The sequence below is a fragment of the Elephantulus edwardii genome, unplaced genomic scaffold, assembly GCF_000299155.1.
Source record: "Elephantulus edwardii isolate Elephantulus edwardi_28Jun2011 unplaced genomic scaffold, EleEdw1.0 scaffold00062, whole genome shotgun sequence".
Taxonomy (NCBI): Eukaryota; Metazoa; Chordata; class Mammalia; order Macroscelidea; family Macroscelididae; genus Elephantulus; species Elephantulus edwardii.
Genome location: NW_006399812.1, coordinates 5034621 through 5046095, shown reverse-complemented (window position 1 = coordinate 5046095; position 11475 = coordinate 5034621). Strand labels below are relative to the sequence as shown.

At 41.1% G+C, this 11475-nt stretch overlaps 1 pseudogene; it reads right to left on the bottom strand.

Moving 5' to 3' along the window:
* The window catches only part of LOC102865397, a 13824-nt pseudogene extending 2963 nt beyond the window's left edge, over positions 1–10861 (bottom strand).
* Positions 10862–11475: the final 614 nt, after the last annotated feature.

Below are 11475 nucleotides of genomic sequence, written 5' to 3'. Positions count from 1 at the left end.
ATATCTCATGGTTGTCTTGATTTGCATCTCTCTCAGGGCTAGGGATTTTGAACATTTCTTCATGTGCTTGTTGGTCATCTGAATGTCTTCCTTGGTGAAGTGTCTGTTCATATCCTGTGCCCATTTTCCAATTTGATATCTGTCCTATTTTATAACAACAGTGTTATGTAGTATTTGCCCCTTGGTGATGGAGATAGTTCACTCAGCATAATATCATCGAGGCTTCTCCCATATTGTATGTTTTATGAGTTAATTGTTTTTCAGTGCTACATATTAGTCTATTATATAAATTTCCAATAATTTGTTTATATCCACTCATTTGTTAATGGGCACTTGGGTTGCTTCCATCTCTTTGATATTGTGAGTAATTCAGCAATACACTTGGGTGCTCATAAATCTGTTTGAATCGTGGCTCTGGTTTCTTTAGGGTACATTCCCAGTAGTGGAATTCCTAGGTCAAATGGCATTTATACTTCCACTTTTTTTAGAAAGTGCCAAATTGCCATTCATAGTGGCTGTACCATTTTACATTCCCATCAGCAATGAATAAGACTTCCAATCTCTCCACAACCTTGCCAGCATTTGTTGTTTGTTGAACTTTGCTATTGTTGCTGGGGTGAGATGATATCTCATAGTTATTTTGCTATCTCCATACCTTTTTAATCTGTATGCAGAACAGATCATTCGAGAGGCTAGACTTTATGAGGAAGAATGCAGCATTAGAATGGGAGGAAGACTTATCAACAATCTGTATCATGCAGATGACACAACCTTGCTTGCTGAAACTGAGCAGGAGCTGAAGTCTTTGCTGCAGAAGATCAGGGTCTGTAGTCTGCAATATGGATTGAAGCTCAACATTAAAAAAGCAAAGATTTTCACCACTGGCAGCATCATGATAGATGGAGAAGAGATTGAGATAGTTAACAATTTCATCTTGCTTGGATCCACAATCAGCATTCTTAGCAACAGCAGTCAAGAATCAAAAGATGAGTTACACTGGGAACGTCTACTCCCAGAGTGACTTTCTCTACCTCTCCTGAGTACTAAAGAGCAATGATGTCAGTTTGAACACAAAGGTCTGCCTGATTCAGGCCATGGTCTTTTAAATCACTTGCCAAGCATCTGAAAGCGAGACAGTGAATAGGATGACAGAAGAGTTGATGCCTTTGAACTTTGATGTTGGAGAAGAGCACTGAGTATCTCATGGACTGTGGAAAGAACAAATATGTCTTGGGAAAAGTGCAGCCTGAATGCTCTTTGGGGGCAAAGATGGTGAAGTTTCTGATCACATAATTTGGATATGTTGGTAGGAGAGCCTATTCTTGGAGAGAGACATCATGCTTAGAAAGGTGGAGGGTCAGTGAGAGAGAAAAAGACCCCCAGCAAGATCGATTGACACAAGTACTGTAACAATGGGCTCAAATGTGTCAGAGAAGATGAAGATTGCACAGGATAGAGCAGAGTTCTGGTCTGTTGTTCATAGGGATACTCTGAGGTGACTTAACAACAATAGCAACAACACCCCAAACAAAAAGTCAAAGAACAAGTTCATGTCTTGAGTTATAATACTTAAGGCTTCTATTGGCAAAATCTTAAATGATGTAGGAACCTCTCAAATAGGGAAAGAGTGCAGAGAGTCACTGTACCAAGAAGAATTTATAGACATTGAAACATTTCATGTGCTTAAAACACTAATTAGGTTATTTCTAGGGGCAGCCTCTCCTGAGCCTGTCAGGACTGAGGCCTGTAGGTTCAATACAAGCAATTCCCAAGCTCTGATTAGGTAGAGCCTTGTCTTAGACACTTCACTTGCTGTCTGACCTTCATTGCCTCCCATATATCCTCAGCCCTCCTTGTCTTATTGGCATCTGCCTCAACACATTACATCAGGCCCCCCTCCATGCTTGACTAAACCAACTATTCTGACTATACCCTTTTTTTTGGTGAAGGGGTTCTTGATTCTGTTTGTTGGTCCATCCAAAGCCCACCCATGACTCCCATTATTGCTTTCATATTTTGTCTTCTGAGTCTCCTAGATTATAGCCTGGAGCTGTAAGTTTAGAGACTCTGAGCATAATTTTACCTGTCTCTTTAATTGTAGAGCTACAAACCTCCTTATTCATCTTCTTGCCCTGAGTCCCAGGAGACACTCTCTATACCTTTAAACAGGTGAGAAGCAGTTGTTGCTCTCACTTATAAATTCAGAGACCCAATTTCCCACTAAAAAGGTATGTTCCCCCCAAATCCAATAGATTTGAGAGAGATAAAATTACCTTTATTCAATCCATCTGAGTGTTTTGTCTAGAGGGATGGGGCAAGCTATGTTAATTAGGGTAAAACCCAAATCTGTGAGCAAAGAATATAACGTATTCCTTTTGTTGTGTATGAATGATAAATCAGTTTCTCTGTGATGATAGGTATAGAAAGCTTTGGGATGGAGGATTTCCAATACCTACATTGGCTACTGTGGCTGACTCTGAGAAGAATGGGAATCCCAGAACATTTAATCGTGCTAATGCGAAACCTATACTTGGACCAAGAGGCAGTCGTCAGAACAGAGCAGGGTAATACTGCATGGTTTAAAAGGGGAAGGGTATACACTAGGGATGTGTCCTATCTCCATACCTTTTCAACCTATATGCAGAACAGATTATCCAAGAGGCTGGGCTCTATGAGGAGAAGTGTGGCAAGAAGTGTGGTGGAAGATCTATTAACAATATGCGTTATGCAGATGACTCAACCCTCCTTGATGAAACTGAGGAAGATCTCATGCACTTGCTGCAGAGGGTCAAGGACTGCAGCCTTCAGTATGGACTGAGGCTCAATGTCAAGAAGATTCTCACCACTGGACCATTTGGCAGCATAAGGATGGATGGTGAAGAGCTTGAGATTGTTCATAGCTTCAGTTTGCTCGGCTCCACGGTCAACACTCTTGGCATCAGCAGCCAGGAAATAAAAAAACAAAACAAAACATATTGCGATGGGAAAGTCTGCTGTTAGGGATCTCTCTAAAGTACTCAAGAGCAACGGTGTCTCTCTGGAGACTAAGGTGCGCCTGATACAGGCCATAGTCTTTGCAATCACTTGTTATGCATCAGAGAGTTGAACAATGACTAGGGAGGAGAGAAGGAGAATTGATGCCTTTGTGCTGTGGTGCTGGAGAAGAGTGTTGAATGTATCCTGGACTGCCACGAAAACAAACAGATGCATCCTGGAGAGGGTTAAACCAGGCTACTCCTTGGAGGCAAGGATTCTGGGGCTTCGTCTGGCATACTTTTGACATGTTGTAAGGAGAGACAGGTCTTTGGAGAGGGACATAATACTTGGTAGGGTGGAGGGACAGCGTAGGAGGGGAAAGACCCTCTATGAGGTGGATTCATTCAGTGACTGGGATAATCTGGATGGGTGTGTCAGAGTCAGTGCAATTGGCGCAGTATAGAGCAGGGTTTAGGGCTGTTGTACATAGGGTCGCTATGAGTCGCAAACGACTCGATGGCACATAACAACAACACATTGGCATCTGAACTCACATCAAGCTGAATAAGCAGACAAGTGGCAGTTCCTGCCAAGTATATTCAGTCTGTGCTTTTCCTCTAAAGCCCTGCTTAGGAAAAGAGGAAACAATTAGAAAGGTGTTTTTATTCCATGATTAAAGGCCAGCAATTGATAACTTTTAAATTGTGGGAAGCAATTTCTTAGGTCAAAATGTCAAGTGCAAATGTGTAAATTCTAAAATTTAGCACTTATTAAGGCTTCCTATTCTTGCTTAGATAACCAGTGAATGTTGACGTTGACCGGTTGGATAATTAGCCCCAGCACAGCCACAGCACAGCACAGTGCAGATTAACCTTTTGCAAATCTTGGAAATATTCAGCTATCAACATTTGAGTGTTACTAGGGTTACAAAATCTAAAATATCTCTGGGTTTCCTACTTTGGAATAATATTGAGCCTTCAGTAGTTGTTTTTTCACCCCCAGGGTGAAACTTTTCCATTCTGGAACTGAAGATTTGAGATGGTTGTTTGCTTAGGACCGATGACTAATTCTTCTGGGAACTCTTTAAGAGAGCTATGGCGGTATAGTCCGTTGGGCACCTCTCTGTCTGATTGAACCTACCAGCAGCTCTGAGGGTGTTAAATGGGATATCTTTCAATTTGCAGCCTCTCCAAAGTCTGCTGAAGGGTCAGCTATGAGTGGGTTCCAACTCATTTTCAAGGAGTTGGAGTTTTTTTGGTTTCTCTTCATTTCAGTGGGACATTAGTTCAGTCCAGAAGGTGGCACTGTGGAACTCAAATTAGAAACAAGATTTTTTTTTTAAAGATTCAATTTGCATAGGTGTCAAAAACTTTAGCATCTTAATAACCGCTAAATCAACATATTCTAAGATTTTAAGATTTAGCATTGCAGAATAGTCACTTGACATTTAGCCATGTGGAAGGGTCACTCAAGGGGCTGTACCATTAGTGAAAAAACACACATGACCTTTTAGGAGAGGAAAATAGAGGTAGATCTGGAATTTACACGGCCTTCTTCTAGGCAGCTGTGTGTTACAAAAGTAGAAGAGAATAGAAGAAGAAATTAATTGGGGGAATGTTTGTAATGCCCGATCTATATTAGATGGATTTAGCAAGTTAATGGGATATTAAGTCAGCCTCTAAGTGACATTCCAACCTCAGACACAAGGGAGCAAAATGCTGCCAGATCCTAACCCATCACCACCATCAGTGATAGATTGAAATGTTCTATTCCACAGAGATTTAAAAGTTGATTTTCAGTAACTCATTAGTCCTTTCCTCTTATCCTATCTTTGTCTAGAAGTTCCTCTAAAATCTATTCAGTATCATAGCAACACACAACTTCCACTGATGAATGGGAGGTGACTGTGTATGAGATGTGTATATTGGGGAACAGCATAGCTTCCCAAGCCTGCTGGTACCTATGTTGTTGTTGTTGGTTTATACAGTTGAGTCAGACTGACCCTTAGCTGACCCTCCAGAAGGTTTCCAGAGGCAGTAAATTATAGGGAAAGAGATCCTTCCGTAACGCATCTGGTACATTCAAACCACATGCCTTTGAGATTGCAGTACAGCTCCTTATTACTAGGCCACCAGAGCTCTCAGAAGTACCTAAAGCCCTTTGTAAAAACCTGTACACTCCTTCTGGGAACTTCATCCCCAACTCCTCCTGATAACCTGTCTCTCACCTCCTCACTCTCATTGATGTTGAGTCTGGATTGACTCATAGCTGACCATCATGCTGCTTTTTGGAGATTGTATATTGCATGGGAAGAGACTGCTCATCTTTTTCTCACAGAGCCACCTGGTGAATTCAAAGCACCAGGAAGTTATCACCTTTAGATTATCAAAACAACACCCTACAGATAATTCCACTAGAGTTCCCCCTGTTCTTCTATAATTGATATTCAGAAGGGAAAGAAATGGGCAATCTCCTCCCCTGTTATTAATTGCCTCTGAAAAACCCCTGCAGGGTCAGCTATGGGTTGGTTCCTATTCATTGGCCCATAAGAACAACAACAGCAACACTGTCTATTAACAACTAGTGGCCTGCTGACCTAGTCCATAGGGTGTTGAGTTGCTAATCCAGAGGTGCTGTCTCTTTGATAGCTCAGATCCACCCACGGCTCTGCAGGAGAAAGATTGACTGTCTCCTCGTGTGTGATTTCCAGTTTCTGAAAAACCACTAGAGAGTCAGCCATGAATGGCCCTGAATTAAAGGCAATGAGGTTGAAGGTCCATTAACACCAGATAGTTGCTAATCTTCCCTTGAGATAAGACATTGTTCTCTATAGATTAATTTTCTGAAAACCTGATCTGAAGTGAAGCCAGTTTGGATCAGTTCCTGGAACATGTATGGAAACATTAACTCTAACTGAGAGCTGACCTTCTCAAGCAACAAGTAAAGCTATCTGCCAGACAGAGAAATCGAACCTGAGGTCCTTGCTTCACAGAGCCCGAGTACCATTCCAGAATAAGTGGCGACTTCTTGGCCTGAGTTGTGCAGAATGCATTGTGACCCTGTGGCTGGTCTGCTGGCCTCTCTCCCAGTGAAGACTACTCTCCTCTTTAATTTGACATTAGGCCACTGGTGATGGGAGTGGGATTCAAGCCAAAGGTGAGAGTAACTGTACACATGTTGCCTATATCCCATAATATGTCTTGCCACCGTCTCCCAGACTCTGTCATACCCAATTCCATGCTGATGGGTGCATACTCAAAGGAGGAAGAGTTGGAGCCATCCTTCTAGAGCTGTGTTAACACCACACCTGCAGCTCTCCTCTACTCACATAAACACCACTCTCCACAAGAAACAGGCATGCAAAAAATCTTTGAGTGTTTGTTACTTGCGAAAAGAAACTTAACACTCCTCCTAGGTCCTCTGTGTTCTCTGTCTGTAGTATTTTCTAATACTATGTTCTCTAATAAATCTATATCTGTTCCCCTCTACAGAGCTTCTTCTCTAATAAGTCTGTATATTCCCTTCTGCAAACTTGTCTAGCTTTCTAGTTATTAATTAGACCTAGTATCCTGCACCAGCATGAGCTCCATTACATTATATCCTGCTTTATCTCATGTTACTCCTCTTCCAACATAGAGAACATCTACTTGTTTTTAAAAACTTGCCCGAAGGTTGTGTCTCCCACTATGGGGAATTACAAACATCCATAAAAAAGATTGATTTTCAGCTAAAACTAAGATAAGTCTAAGTGCATTCTCCCCCCCTCCCCCTTGTGACCTTGACGTAAGCTATTTATACTAACTTGCTGGTATCTTGTGATTCTACTCTCTTCTTGTTCCCAAAATTTGTTCCTCATCAAGGTTTGTGATTCATGTGCACATCCTGATCTTAGGGCATATACTCTCCTTCTAAAACATCTCTCTCTTTTCTGGATGGGGATGTGTTCTTGTCCAGACCACCACCTCTGGATGCAACACTGCTTCCGCCAGTTTATAAGTTTCCCCTTGAACAAGAAATCAATTTATTTCAGCTTAATTGCAGGTCAGTTTTTCAACGTCTCTGTGAACTCTTATGCCGATGGGGTTTTCACCCTTTGATTCGGTACTTTTCCCCCCCAAAGACTAATGTTATCTGAAAACATGGCTAAAGTATGTGAGATGAAGTTTCACCATCCTTGTTTATAAAGATCCCCCTAATTAGACTTCTTTCAAGATGGATTTGTTTGCTCTTTTGTCAGTCTGTGACATAGTCAGTGCTCTTCACTAACACCACAGTTCAAAGCATCAGTTCTTCTTTGGTCTTCTTTATTGCCCAACTTTCATTTCTATATGAAACAATTAAAAATACTATACTTTGGATCAGATGTACCTTTGCTTTTAAACTGAGATTCTTGTTCTTCAGCACTTTAAAGAGTTCTTGACAGCAGATTTTCTCAATGTAACATGTCTTTTTTTTTGGTTGTTGTTGTGTACTGTTGAATCAGATCTTACTGGCACAGGAGGAGATGGTCCCTCCTTTTCCAGCAGAGCATCTGATGGATTCAAACCATGTGGCTTCGGGATTGCAGTGCAGTTTCTTGCCACTAGGCCACCAGAACTCCCTGTAACATGTCTTTTGATTTCTTGACTGATGCTTCCATGGGTATTGATTGTAGATTCAAGTACAGTTAAATCATTGAAACATCAATCTTTTCTCTATAATAATGCCTTTGGCTTACTAGTGAGGATGTTTGTTTTCTTGATGTTGAAGCATAATCCATAATGAAGGTTATTTTTCCTAATTTCTTCATTAAGTCCTTCAAGTCTTGTTCATTTGCTGCAAGCAGGGTGTGTTATTCTCATAATGTAGATTGTTGGTGAGTTTTCCTACAATCCTGATGCCATATTCTTCTTCATATAGTCACCCTTCTCAAATTATTTGCTCAGTATGCAGTCTGAGGACCGATTGAACATGCAAAGCCCCACAGTACAACAAATGGACAGAGGAATGGTTGAATAACTTAAGAAAATACTTAGAAACATTCTATTATTTTAAGCAACTATTGTGACTGTCATTTATTTTGGGATGTTATCATTAAGAGATGGATTTCTTTTTTTCTCTAGGTTTAAATGTCTTAGGAAGATTTTTTTATAATGGGTTTTCTAAGTCCAGCAACTCCTATGAGTCAAAGGCTTCTAATGATGAAAAATATAAATGCTCTATTGCTTTTGAAGTTTGAGTGCTGATGCTGTATTCATGACCTTCCTCCTCACCGCCCTGGTGTCTTTCTTGCTTTGAGTGTTTAACTTTAAACCTATGTTTTCCTCTTTGTTCTAAAGCTTCACTGTATTTGACATGGAGTGAAAGGTAAGACTAATTACACCGCCTGTGCTGCAGAGAAAATAGCGTGACCTTGTCCCATCTGTTAAAGGAACTGGGACCTGGAGAACAACTTGTCACGTCTATTTCCAAGCATAGTAGTGGTGACTCCCACTCTGTGCCAGGCTAGTGGCTTCCTTCTAGCAGTGAGGTTTTAGAAGTGTTGTGGCACATTGGATGCAGAGCAGCCCAGCAGAGACAGGACATCTGTATGAAGGTCATGTCTGACTCTATGTGAGATGTAAACAGATTTTCCAAATATGCTTGCAATGTATTGTTAAAGTGTTTGGCTGCTAACCAAATTATTGGAGGTTCAATTCCACTCTGAGGTTCTTCAGAAGAGAAGTCTATGTTCTGCTTCATTAATTATAATTGGTCACTGTAATGTATATGAGTGTAGGTAATACATACAGCATAGGTAATGCTGTATGAGGAGAAATATGGCATCAGGATTGGAGGAAGATTCATCAACAATCTGCATTACGCAGATGACACAACCCTGCTTGCTAAAACTGAGGAGGACCTGAAGCATGAGCTGCAGAAGGTCTAGGACTGCAGCCTTCAATATGAATTGAGGCTCAATATCAAGAAAACAAAGATTCTCACCACTGGGCAGATTGGCAGCATCATGATAAATGGTGAAGAGATTGAGATTGTTAACAGCTTTACTTTGCTTGGCTCCACAATCAACACTCTTGGCACAAGCGGCCAGGAAATGAAAAGATGCATTGTGATGGGAAAGTCTGCTGTGAGGGACCTTGCCAAAGTACTGAAAAGCAATGGTGTCACTCTGGAGACGAAGGTGCACCTGATACAGGCCATGGTCTTTGTAATCACTTACAATGCATCAGCGAGCTGGACAATGACTAGGGATGACAGAAGGAGAATTGATGCCTTTGAGCTGTGGTATTGGATAAGAGCATTGAATATACCATGGACTGCTAAGAAAACAAACAAGTTCTTCCTAGAGAGGGTTAAACCAGGCTGTTCCTTAGAGGCAAGGACTCTGAATCTTTGTCTGACATACTTTGGACATGTTGCAAGGAGGGACCAGTCCTTGGAGAAGGATGTCATACTTGGGGAGTGGGATGGCGCAGGAGAGGAAGACCCTTTCTATGAGGTGGATTGATTCAGTGACTGGGGTAATTGAGGTAGGTGCGTCGGAGACAGTGATATTGGCACAGGATAGAGCAGAGTTTAAGGCTGTTGTACATAGGATCACTATGAGTTGCAGGCAACTCGATGGCACATAACAACAACAACAATGTGTAAGTTAGAAACAAAGAAAGAAGACTGGTAGTTGGGAAATACGGTATGGTTACAGAAATGAGACTTAGAATTTTGGATCATTAGTTGGTTTATTAGTTGCAAATATCTTGAAAAACCCCCATAAATGGCAACTATACACATGGATTTCATCTGATGGACTACATAGGAGTCAGAATGATTACATCAGTCAAAAGAAATGCTGGAGAAAACTTATCAGCCATCAAAACAAGAACAGGGACCAACTATGAAATGGATCAGCAACTACTTATATGTAAGTTCAAATTGAAGCTAAAAAAATGACTATTCCACAAGAGCCAAAACATGACCTAGAGTTTATCTTATCTAAATTGAAAAACCATCTCAAGAATAGATATGATAAATTGGACACTAATGACTGAAGACCAGATCAATGGTGGGATGATACCAAGGATATTATCCACAAAGGAAGTGAAAAGTCATTAAAGACAAGAAAGAAAGAAAGAAAGGACCAGAATGCATGTCAGAGGAAACTTTGAAATTTGCTTTTCAACTCTGTTATTGTTTAGTGGACCAGGACTCCTAGCAATCTTATTTATAACGGATCAAAAACTTAACCTATCAGTTGTTGTAGTCATGGTGTCAGTCTATCTCACTGAAGATCTTCCTCTTTTACTGACTCTCTTAGTTTTCCCAACATGATGTCTTTTTCTATGAACTGACATCTTCTGAAAATATGCCTGAAGTATTTGTTCTTTTCACCATTCTTGAGAATGTGAATACATTTTGCAAACACCACAATTCAAAGGCACAAATTTTTCTTTGATTTTTTTTTAAAAGAGAGAAGCAAGAAAATGACTTTAATTTAATATCAGCAATGACACTGCATAATAGCACAGGCAGAGTTAGTGGTGGTGGTGGGTAGAAGTTGGGCAGGCTTTCCACTCCTTTACCAGCCTTAGTTTTAATGCCAGATCCTCAGTGACTCCTACTGACCTCACTCAGCCTGTCTGGAGTGGGAGTGAGCAAGGAGCTGGAAGAGGTTCAGATTGCAAAGAAGAGTGGGTGACAAAGACCAGAAAGGGACTGGAGGGCTGGGGATACCCCTATCATAGGTCTTTAGCAATGAACATGCCCATGGTTCTTTGCAAGATGGAGCCCTTGGTGGCGTTGTAGGGTTCTCCCTGTATGGGATCTCAAGGATGGCTGAGGTGGGGCTCTGATGGGCATCCAGTGCCTGTCACACCATCTCAGCGATATACTGGTTGATGAGGATAACCATCTTTTCAGCTGGTAGAGACCTCCCAGAGTCAGTCTGCAGTAATTCAAGCCCTGTCACTGCAGGTTTTGGTCTTTTTTATTTATTGTCTAAATTTCAGATGTATATAACGCTACCGCAATACCATGCCTTGAATCAGGCCCTGATATCCATGTTCTTTAGTACTTTTAAGACGTCCTTGACAATAGTTTCTCCAATGCAACCTACTTTTCAAGGTCGTTGTTAATTAAGTCGGCTACAATTCATACTGATCCTATGAACAATGGGTCTGAATCCTGCCCTATCCTGGGCCATCTTCACCATTGATGACACAGTGGAGCCCATTGTTAAAGTCACTGCAACAATATATCTTGTTGAAGGTCTTCCTCTTTTACTTCCTCAACCTTTCCAAGCATAATGGCCTTCTCTAATGAATGGCTCATTCTAACAACATGCTTAAGGTATTTGAGACAAAGTCTCACCATTCTTATCTCCAAGAACACCCTGGTTTCATTTTCTCTAAGACAGACCTGTTCATTCTCTTGGCAGTCCATGAGATATTCAGCACACTTCTCCAATACTGTAACTCAAAGACATTGGTTCTTCTGTCATCCTTATTCATTGGCCAACTTTCAGAG